General features: G+C 37.1%; 1 long non-coding RNA gene across 2 annotated transcripts; it reads left to right on the top strand.

The window, feature by feature from the left end:
• Positions 1–72: 72 nt before the first annotated feature.
• Positions 73–11732, top strand: LOC140625174 (uncharacterized). Of its 2 annotated transcripts, XR_012024551.1 has the most exons (3): positions 73–429; positions 9737–9995; positions 10352–11732. It is a non-coding gene; the product is annotated as an uncharacterized lncRNA (long non-coding RNA). The 2 variants fall into 2 exon arrangements; XR_012024553.1 differs by lacking the exon at positions 10352–11732 and having other exon boundaries at positions 9737–10186.
• Positions 11733–12083: the final 351 nt, after the last annotated feature.

A 12083-nucleotide genomic window follows, 5' to 3' on the forward strand; every position in this document is an offset into this window, starting at 1 on the left:
CATCTCAAATTAGGGGCCCACCTTACTCCACTATGACCTCATCTTTACTTATTACATCTGCAATAACTGCATTGCCAAATACAGCCATGTTCTGAGTCCCTGGGGTTAGGACTTTAAAATATGAATTTATGAAAGGACACATTTCAAGACATTGCTTTCCTTATCAGGGGATGACCCAGAACACACCTCGTTTTCCAACTCTTTTAGAGCATTGGTACAATTGAGCTGTTATATAACAAGTAAGCCTGTAAGTAGCCAGTCACCTACAGTGATTTAAGTTTATAAAGGATGGGAAAGAAGAAAGATTTGGAAGAATGATAGCCAATCAAATCTCAGAGAAGCAATGAATGACTCTCTGGACAGAAGAGTAAAAACTAGAGAGAGGAAAACAGAAGGATGAAGATGATAACACACTTAGAGAAAAAAAAGGTAACTTTGTTTAAAGAAAATGAAAACCTTATTTCTCTTTTCTCTTCCATTTAATTCATGAAGAGTGCAGAGAATAAAACTCATAGCCAAAGATAACTCATAGGTGGCAGAGACTTCTTCATGAATTAGAAAGAGTATCCTTAAGTGGAGCTCTGAAAAAGAGGATGACCTCTCGAAAATTAAAATAACCCATTGGCAAGGCGAAGGCCATCCCTACTTTGGGATGATGATAGTTATTTATAAATGGGTTCCCCTTTATGAATTGCGGAACTCAGTTCATTATTTTGCATATTTTGCTAATTAAAGTACTATGGTAAAAATGTGGACATATGTGGACATAATATGACTGTCTCATATCTCAGTTCTTACCAGGAGGAAATGAGGAATGTGTCAACGATAGTAGAGAATTTGTGGGAATGTAAATGAACACAGTCATTGCATTTCAAATTCAAAGCATAATATTTTCTGATTCGTAGTGTCCTACTGTGGCAATACCAAATTTGCCACAAACTTACCAGCTTAAGATAACACAAACTTACTATCTTATATTTCTATAAGTGAGAAGGCCAATGTTGGTCACTAAGCTAAAATCAAGGTGTCAAGAAGGCTGTATTCATTTCTGGTAGCTCTAAAGGAAAATTCATTTCCAGCATCTAGAGGCTGACGACACTCTTTGGTTTGCATCTCCCTTCCCCCATATCTGAAGCTAGCCACACTGCATCTCTCTGACCATTTTTTCTTAGCTGTGTCTCTCTTTGACCACAGCTTGGAAAGGTTCTCTGCTTTTAAGGACCACTGTGATTAAATGGAGCCCACCTGGATAACCAGTATCGTCTACGTAACTCAGGGTATATACTCTTCATAATAATTGCAAAGTATCTTTTGCCATGGGAGGAAAGACATTCCCAGGTTCCAGAAGATGTGGACATCTTCAGAAGGTTATTATTCTGCCTCCCTCATGACCACCCTTTCCTATTCTGAGACTACCTTCAAAATGGAAACTGTAGCTATCTATCAATATATTAACTACAGCATGTACTCATTCAATAAATATATATTGATCAATTTATTAGCATATATGAATGCATAACTTCTATAAAAATAATTCTGAAGTATCCTAACTAGGGTCATACCACGCCAAATATGGTATCGTTCTGAACAAGCCAAGCAATTGCTCTTCAGCAGATAAGAAGCAGCTGCAGATGCTAAGATGAGTTGAAGTATGCCTTATAAGCCAAATCAGAATTGTTTATCCTTGGGCAAAGCAAAGGGCAAATGGATGGTATAATAAACACAAACTAGGGCTTGGGGGATGAAAGGAGGGATGAGTAGGTTGAGAACAGAATATTTTTAGATCAGTGAAATTATTCTGTATGATACTATAATGGTGGGTACTTGTCAGTATACATTTGTCAAGACCCCCACAAATGTACAAACACAACAATAAACCCTAATATCAACTATGGACTTTGGGTGGTAATGATGTGTCATGTAGGTTCACAGATAACAGCAAATGTACCACTTTGTATGGGATATTGATAGTGGAGAGCCTATATATGTGTTAGGGTAGGGGGTTTATGGGAAAACTCTACTTTCCACTTAGTTTTGCTGTGAATCTAAAACTTCTCTAAAAATTAAGTCTATTGATAACAAATAAATACAGAGATCAAAATGAGACACAAGTGTTCAAGCATGAGAAATGAGAATATATAATCATTTAAGAGTCTGACTTGGGAAAAAGAATTACTGGATCATTGCATCATTGTACCTGAAGTATCCTAAACAAATTTATCTTTGATTTTGGATGAAAATGGAAATGTCCAGAATAGTAGTCTGTATGTATAGAGAAGACTATAAAATGATAAGAGACAAAAGCAATGAACAGGAAGTGAAGACACCTGGTTCCAGCCTTGACTAGAACTACCATCAAGGCCACAGTGCTTGTGTCTTCACCTTTCTGGAGCACAGTCTCTTTGTGTGCAAATAAAGTACAGAGATTAATTTTAATGTCTCTTACAAAGATTAAAATTTACAATTCTTCAATGATAGTCTGCAGGCATAAACAATTGCTAGTATCATTACTAGTGAATAATTCTGGATGGTTCAGAGGGCAAAGGGTGGCATGTTCCCTTGATGTAGGAAGCAATCTGAGCCAAAAAAACAAAAAAACAAAAAAACTAGATTTAAATCTTTGCTCTGCAATTTAACAATCTGTGTGACCTTTGGGTAAGCTACTTAGGATTTCTGACTCAGTTTCTTCATCTATATTATTACATAGGTAGTAAAAAATTATGTTATTGAGTTGCTATTAGAGATGCATGAGTGAGCAGAAATGAAAATAGATTCTAAATAATATTAATTGAATGCCTATTTATGTGACAAGTGGTGTTTTAAATGTATTTCATTTGTAAGGTTTCTTATTCTGCATGTCAGCTCAGTATAAATATGGACCATTATTGGCCCATCAAACATATGAGGAAATTGAAGTACAGACAGATTATACAGCTTTCCCAAGGCCACAAGGCCAGCAAGCAGACAGGGCTGGGATTGAACTCATGTGGTTCTCACCTGTTTATTAACAGGCTGGCAAAATTCCCCTTCCCCAGTTTCCATCCTTTTTCTCCTGTCTCAACCTTCCTAAAGCAATGGTTTGGGAAATTTAAAGAACTTCTACGTTGGCATGCACATAATCATTTTACAACTGTGGCTAATTCTATTCTATAGGATGCATACTATATACCTTCCATTTTGTAAAAAAAAAAAAAAGAATGTGTCAATGTATATTATTTTGTAAATTATTACTTCATCAGCATGTCATATTTGTGAACTCCTTGAAAAGATAATGTGCATTTATTGTGTGATAAATTTTTAGAATTGGAAAGAACCCTAGCAATCAGCTAAAGCCAACTGTAACTTACCATAGATACGGAAGCCAAGGTACAAAACTGTAAAATGTCCTGTCCAGGTGCGTAGGACAAATAAAAAAAGAGAACCGACTCTTTGAACCCTGTTATTAATATTTTCTATATATTAATCATTTGTCAAGACTGACACATTCTCAAATAGCATTATGTAACAAAGGAATCAATAAGTCAAGATCATATGATGTTAGAATACTAAAAAAGAAGAGGTTCTAACATCCTCTAGCTGACAAAATAACCCATTTTTCCCCACCTGCCATGTTTTATTAATGATGGACCAATAGCAATACTCATTCCATAGCTTAAAATCATGGAGAACCAGTGCAGTGATTATACTATGATTCAATTCATATATTTACCCTTATTTCATTATGATTTTTATTAACTCAGTCTTTCTCAGTATTGTTTGAATGTGAATGTTTATGGAGTACTTAAATTCAGGACTATTACTGGTTGCATTTCCGTTACCTTGTTTGTTCTTATGTTACAATTCTAATACTGCATGTTTTTATTTCATCAATAATTCATCCTTTTATGCATGCCTTTAACACAAAATCATAAAAATACACCTTTCCCGGGCTGGCCTGAATAGTTACAAACATACCTGGATGTGTACAATTCTAAAGTTTGTTCTTATACTATATTTACCCAAGAAGCTGAACAACTGTCTCTCAAGCAAACAATGTAATCTTTATCATCCTGACACAGGAGAATTAAATTCTTTTAAAGAGAACTCTAACAGGTACTAAATGTCAAGTACTTCAAAAACCCTTAAAAATCCAACTTCAACTAAAATCACCAAGAAACCTAATATTAAGATTTTATGTCTCTTAGAGCAAAATACCCAATAATTCTACCCAGCATATTAGCCAGAAAACTCAACCTGGGATTTCTAAAGTATCTTCAGTTTAAGAAGATCATTTAAATAAGTTCCTTTATGCTTAAAAACCGATTTCCTCTTCCTTACAATCAAAATAATCGTGGCCTTAGCATTGGCTACTGTGGCCATCCAGACATTGATTTGTGCTGATATCACCACATTTCAGTTTTCAAACGTATGCTTGTCTCTAATACATTTTGCTTCTAGTCATTTCAATTCCATTATTTTCTGGTATGAGAAATCAGAATATATTATTGGCAGCCATGCATTCTAAGGAGATGCAATTGATTCTTAGGATAAAAGAACCTCCATCCAACACATTTTAGCATAGGCAGCTATTATGATCCACATTCCTGAGGACAGATGAAACCCGGGAAAGCTTCGATTTAGATTTAGATGTACATCTCAATGCTGCTGTAATGGTTTACCATAAATGTGCGTAGAAGATGAAATGCAAATAAATACAGCATTTAGGGCTGTTACTACAAAGGCAGGTGTAGGAAGATTGCCAAGTTTTTCTTAACTCAAGTTTTTTACTTTGCCTCAGTTAGCCAAATGAATGTTCCTGGGTTGGCTTCAGGTTTGTGGTGAGCTAGTATCTCACCAGGGAGAACGACTTAATATTCAGGCCCTGAAGGCTCTCTGACAGTCCTTCTGAACAATCTCTGAAGACTAGGCGGTATCTTTAATTGTGAACAAGCAAACATTAGTCTGGATCTTGTGAACAATTCAACAGATGAAATGAGACAGAAGTTTTCTCTGCAGGTGGGTTAACAGCTGCTGCCAAATACCTCTCCATCTTTGTATCTTGGAGCAAGCCTTACAGCAGATAGGTTGAATCATTTTCTCTGTCACGAAGCCTCAAGAACTGAAAAGTTCTGTTTCTCATGAAAAATGTGATTGATGCCAAAGGCTAGGCCCTTTGATTCTCTAAGAGACAAAGCTTTTGATCCCTTGAAACAATACCATTTTACTTCCTAAGATGTATTTAAGTTATCTCCTATTTTTTCTGAAGTTGAAATCATTGGAAAAATTAGCCCTCTAAATTTAATTGCCTATAATTTTGCTATCAAGACAGCCCATCAAAGTGCTCTACAAACAGAGGAGTGATTGAAAATGAGAGACAAGTGTCTAGCTATCTGCAAAACTAATTTGAGCACTAAATTAGAATCACCCTGTTTTGCTTTGCCTGGATCTCCTTCATTTGCATCTTGTGTACATACCACTCCCAAAATGCATATCTTTCTTTTCCACATCTCTTTAACATTATGTTAAATGATAATTCCAGGATGCATCTCCAGGGCTGAGCTTGCAATCAGTTTGATTTCACAGAACAAATCCTAACTGTAGGAAGTGAACAAAATTCAGTGATGTTGTTGATTTAAAGATCAATAAATATGTAGTTGAGGGGAAGAGGAAAGAGAAAAATGAGAATTAAAAAGTAACCTACCATTAATATATGCTTATTTAAGGACATTTTTGTGACTTTACAGAGTCCAATAAAGTAGTTGGCTGATTGTCCAATTTATCTTGTATCAGCCACAATTAGCCTCATGCCATCTTATTGGTAAAATTGCTTGTTCAATTTTTACTTTGTTTTTAAAGGAATTGCTCTTCCTGTTCCATAGGTACAACTTCAAATACTGATGTCAGTGTAAGGTTTTTTAACATACATGGGTTAAGAAATGGTATGTTACAATATGTTGTGCTGTGATCCAAGGGCCTCTTCTACTCTGGAATTTCATGTCAGCATTCACCTGGAATGGACTAGGACCATCGCACCACTTGATGTGTGGTCTTCCTCGTGTATTTTCACTGAAACAAGAGACGAGGCATGCACTAAAGGTGAACATACTGTAGTATTTTTCCAAGGAGGGAAATTTTTTGAAGTTATGAGCTTAATTCATCTACGAGCATGTCTAGCTAGGAAACTCTAATTCAATATAAGTCTTTGTATTACAGTGATCTGCCTTTTAATGAATCATTGAGAGAATGAAAACTGATGGTGTAATGACATATTGGGATGTTACTAAAATTGAAGAAAAAGTCTGTAACCCTTTTATTTACTAAAATTTTATATTCACAGAATATGAAAGCAATATGGATGATACAAAACATTAGATGATTCAGAAGAACTTTCCTATAATTTCTCTTGCTATAGGGAGAAAAACATAAAAAGGGAGATATAAAAATGCAGATAAAGAACATTTTTCTGAATCTGTGTTTATTATTTCAGTAAGAAAGTTAAAAACAAACACAGCAAAAACTACATATATATAAAGCTTGCAGGGTGAGAGGCCATTTGCAGCTGAAGACTGCATTTATACCCACATTTCTGTTTGCATTGCTTGCCCCTGCCTGGACTGAATGTACTTGCCACAGTTTGAGATGCAGGATTCTTATTAGGGGGTGCTCTTGGTTTTAAAACCTAAGTAGGGGAGAATTAGGCAGAAGGAGAAATTAGTTTGTAATTGAGTTCCAACAGAACCAACTCCACAGATAGTTCTTTAGTTGGAATGGGCCTTCAGAGTTGTTCTGGGTAAAGGGTGGGAGGTCTAAACTTTTAAACCCCATGTGGATCAGTCATTGGTTAAGGAGTCACCCCTAGAAAGAAGCTTGACCTTAGGCGAGGCAGTTTGGTTTTGTTCTTTTGTCTGCTTTTAACTGAAGGCCATCGTAAACAGAAATATCAGCTGAGAGTCATCACTCAGAACTACTAGCAATGAGGGGAGCAACTCCTACGCTACTCAAGAGGTCACCAGGAGAGGCCGTGACCCAGCATTTACCAGGGGCTTACCAGTTTTCTACAATGTGAATTCCTACAGATTTTCTAAGACTCTTGTAAAATATTACCGTACCTATGAAAACTTCCCTGATATCACATGAAGAAGTGACCATCCCTTTTTTTTAATGTAACTATTGAGTCTTATACAGACATATACCATTAAGCCTTCAAATTTTTTATTACTGTATTCCTTCAAGTATTGGTCTTTCCTACTATATTCTAAGCTGTTTGAAGACAGGGGCCATGTCTTTTTCATCTTTGTGTTTTTATTACCTAGCATATGACCAAACGCGTACAATGCAAAAAAAAAAAAAAAAAAAGATCAGACTGCAACATGGGATTCTGAATCTGCTATTCCTTACTGATAAGCAATTAAGCTGGACCATTAAGAGTATACCATAGAAATAATAAATGGGGAAAATTTGTCTGTTGAAAATGGCATGGATTGAAGAGAACCAATAGGCCGTGCAAGTTACTTTCTAATGGCTCTTAAGTGTCCTATAAAGTAGGACGACAATTCATTTGACTGAATTGAGCAAAGAGTTGAACGCCTCCTATATGCCAGGGAGTGTGGTAACTATGTGGTAATAAGCAATGCAGAGGAATAAATATTTTTTTAGGTAGCATAACAGTGTCTATCTTCCAATTAGAGAAAAAGTGAGGGGCGTCTGGGTGGCTCAGTTGGTTAAGAGTCTGTCTTTGGCTCAGGTCATGATCTTGGAGTTCTGGGTTTGCACCCTGCATTGGGCTCCCAGCTCAGTGGGAAGTCTGCTTCTTCCTCTCTGTCCCTCCCCCCAACTCATGCTTGCTCTCTCTCTGACATAAATAAATAAATAAAATCTTTAATAAAAAAAGAAAAACAAAGTGAGGGTAAATTATGATAAAAGATAGGTATTATAAAACCCTCTTATAAAATATAAATATAGAGTTTTCTTGTTGGAGGGAATTAAAAGAATAAGGTGTTATAACCAGTTAGGACTAGAGGAGTCTTCATCAAGGTAGTGGCAGTTGAGGTTGGGCTTGATTTTTCACGAGTGAAGGGGATCAATTTTGGACTGTGTGCTAGTCCAAGTACTTTACCAAGAGGAAATTAAGTGTGGGAGAGATTTATTGGGCAAAATGCCTGTAAAAGTTAGAGGGGGAAAGTAGCAGGAGTAGGTAGAGAAGGTCTTCAGAAAATGATGCAGATCATAAACCTAAGAAAGAGAGGGTAGGTCAAAAGATTGAGTAGGAAAAGCCTCACGTTGCAGGGAAACCCTGAGAAAGTCTTGGTCAGGCTAATGGAGAAGCCTCATAGGACAGTAGTAGTTACTGCCTGAGAGTAGCCTGGAAAGAGCATGCCCTTGGTGTGAATATTGTCCTGGATCCCAAACGGGGACATCCAGAGAGAAACTCAAGCTCTTCCTTCACAGGAGATCTGAGAAGTGTATGTCCATGTACGTCAATGGTAGAAAGAGAATACATTTCAGGAGAAGGAATAATGTGGCTCAAGACATGGTGACACGAAGCTAAATTCTTTGGTCACCAATATCGTCATGCCCTATGAAACACCACTGCCCTCTATGCTAAGCAGTAGTGGCCAGCAACTTTCTAAGTTTAATTGTTATAGTATTTATTGCCTTGCTTTTTTTGTCAGTTCATTATACTTTCTGCTTTTTTTCTCTTGTACTAAAGAATAGGGCCATGTGTGTAACAGCCAAAATTGTGACCTTCTGAACAGAGTTGAAGAAAAGATAAATAAGATAAATGAAAGTCCATGGGCACTTTTTCCCCCTCCCAAATGGCATGCAGATAATATAGTACCTCTCACTTTCTTATCCCTATAGCTCATCATACTATGCCCCTCTCACCAAGAACATGAGACTCAGTTTCATTGCATGCTCTTTTCCAACGTGAAACACTTTTAGCGCTAAACAAGAATAGTTCCAAAATAGTTCACATATGGATATGTTGGTAAAATATTCATTGCTGCATCTGTGCTCTAGTATTTATCAACCTTCTGTAAAAAATCAGGTTTCGACAGGTGGTTTGTGTGTTCAACTGGAAATAGCTATTTTCCCTGAAAGACAATGAGAAGCACATGGAAGGATATTCTAATTATTCTTCATAAAAATTTCTTGGCAATAATTTATTTGTGTCAGTTTAAAGTAGCCCTGGTAATGCCAAGACTATGGTAACCTGACCGAGAGCACATACTGGGTGTTGAGATATTGTTATTTCCTTTGACTTCTTTGAAAACATACTCTTCACTCTTAAGGCTATGAAAACAGTCTCTAAAAAATGCTATGAATACCAATCGTATTGATGGAATGAGAGACTTTGCTCTCATAACAGCCTCCTGCATTCCAAAATAACTTTTGGGCTTGGCCCTCCTGATTATCTGTCAGCACCAGAATATGCTTTGGGAGGACAGACACAGATTCTCTTAACATTTTGACTTAATGAAGCAGAGATGACTGTACCCCACACTTCTAAAACAAAATCAGCAGGATGTCTAAACAAAGCAAGTGATTTCTGATATTGCATCTCAGGGTATCAGGTGATGGCCCAGAGCCTCTGAAGTGGGGAAAGGAAGAACTGATCATATGTTCCCACAGAAGAATGATGGGGGCTGGAGCAGAGAGGTATGCATGGCTATGTATAATCTGTAACCACCAAGTTTAGTATCTAGATACTCACTGAGAATTTCTTTTTTTTTTAATTTTTATTTATTTATGATAGTCACACAGAGAGAGAGAGAGAGAGAGAGAGAGAGAGAGAGACACAGGCAGAGGGAGAAGCAGGCTCCATGCACCGGGAGCCCGACGTGGGATTCGATCCCGGGTCTCCAGGATCGCGCCCTGGGCCAAAGGCAGGCGCTAAACCGCTGCACCACCCAGGGATCCCCTCACTGAGCATTTCAACATGTCTCCTGGCTTCCCTGATTAGGAAGTAAGGCAGAAATGGACTTATGGAGGACTGAAGATGATGGGGCAAGATGGTGTGTATGGAAGCGCCAAGGTGGTGAACTGCACAAAAACATTCTTCTCACACAGACATCTCAGAAATACAAAACAATTTACCATTAACAAGTATATGGGGGTAGAGGTAGGAAGTGAAAACAGGTGATGGCCCCTAAACAAATTCCATATATTGTATACTTTTAATTTATGTCAAGAAGTTTTGTTTCTATTTTGTTTTGTTTTGAATTTTGTTTTTAGCTATGTGTTTTGCTGTTCTTTGTAATAGTTGTTAATTCCAGGACCATTTACTAAAATTATACTTGATAGTAGAAAATACACAAATATCAGTCTATACATTGCAATGCTGGACACAGAGAATTCTGTACTTTTCTAGGAACACTGTTCACTTTCTAAGAGAAAACAGATCTCCCTCTGCTGTGATTTGAACTAAAGACCTTCTGATCCCCAGAGACCTGCTCCTTCACAAGACCTCAAAAGAGTTTACTTGGAATAAATGAATCTGATTAATCTAATTTATATCAAAAATAGCACAGATGTGCCCTGAATTTTTAGGGGAAGGATGAATCAGCAGTCCTGTCCATCATAATGGCTGCATTTTTTAGGCTTTCAAACACAGAGACGATCTTTGCTTACTGAGGGATAAGTCCTGCTAATTGCATGGCATCTCTTAGGATTTGGGTCAAAATAAACAGTCTATTTTTCTGACTTTTTAAAGAGAAGCTATGATCTTGTTTCCATGCTTCTCTACCTTGCCTTGTCCTGACCTATAAAAATAACTTTGACAGAACAAAGAACTAGAACTAAATAGATTGTTTGTGAGAACGTCCTATGAATAGTTGTATTTCCCCATACTTTGATTTTTCCTCTTAAGATTTGTATATATTATTCTGTTTTACATTTCCATTCTCACATCTGCTTTTCTGAGTGGCCACTGCCTTTAGAAGCATCAATATATAACCATAGAATATAAAGTTTTATACTACATTCAACTTTGATATATTTTGAATAAGGAGCCCTTCTCTTAATTGCACACTTACCATTTCATGAATGTAGTTATCCTCTTCGCTGACTGACCTATTATCCACCACCACCACCTTCACCATCATTATCACAACCTCCCCAATTTCTCTATTTTCATTTTATCCTTTGTATACTTCTTCCTTTACATAACTTTTGTCTTGTTCACGCTTTTGAACTTTAAGGCTTTCACACCAAACTGACAAACTGATTTACGTTCCATTTTGAAAAGCAAATTTATATCCCTGTCTTTTGTGATTCCCTTTCTGGCTTAATATGCACAGGTCTAAAAACAGCTCTACAATTAAATTAAGAATATTAAAATATTTTTCATTGGGAAAATTTTTTCATCTCCAACTCTGATCTATAACAAAACAGATACCAAGGAAGGGGTATAATTCTTTTGATAGTGGTCCTTTTTAATGCTGAACTAAAGAAGGGAAGTGAAGGAGATGATAAAGCACTCAGCAACTCAAAGAAAGAGAAACTAAGTGCAAGGAGTATTCAAATGAAGGATAAGTCAGTTCCAGTCAGGAACATCAAGAAGAGCCTCCTGATGTTGCTCTATTTTGGTTTGATCATTGATGAATAGATAGGGTTCAAGTGCAAGACACGTGTAGCACTTGGCCAGCTTCAGATTTCTTAAAGCTGCTGACAGATGATATTCTCAAAGAGAAATGTGTACCAGAGTCAAAAGGTGGAGCAAATCAGAATGGTAAGCAGTATTAATCAGCAGTCCTACTCAGGATGCCCAGACACATAAATAAATTGTGATTGCTGAGTGCCATGTGACTTTTTGAGACTGTAAGTAGTTCTTTTTTAATTTTTTTTTTTTATTGGAGTTCAACTTGCCAACATAGAGCATAACACCCAAGTGCTCATCCCATCAAGTGTCCCCCACTCAGTGCCTGTCACCCAGTCACCCCAACCCCCGCCCACCTCTCTTTCCACTACCCCTTGTTCGTTTCCCAGACTTAGGAGTCTCTCATATTTTGTCTCCCTCACTGATATTTTCACTCTTTTTCTCACCTTTCCCCTTTATTCCCTTTCACTGTTTTTTATATTCCCCAAATGAATGAGACCGTATA

The sequence above is a fragment of the Canis lupus genome, chromosome 35 (assembly GCF_048164855.1).
Source record: "Canis lupus baileyi chromosome 35, mCanLup2.hap1, whole genome shotgun sequence".
Classification (NCBI taxonomy): Eukaryota; Metazoa; Chordata; class Mammalia; order Carnivora; family Canidae; genus Canis; species Canis lupus.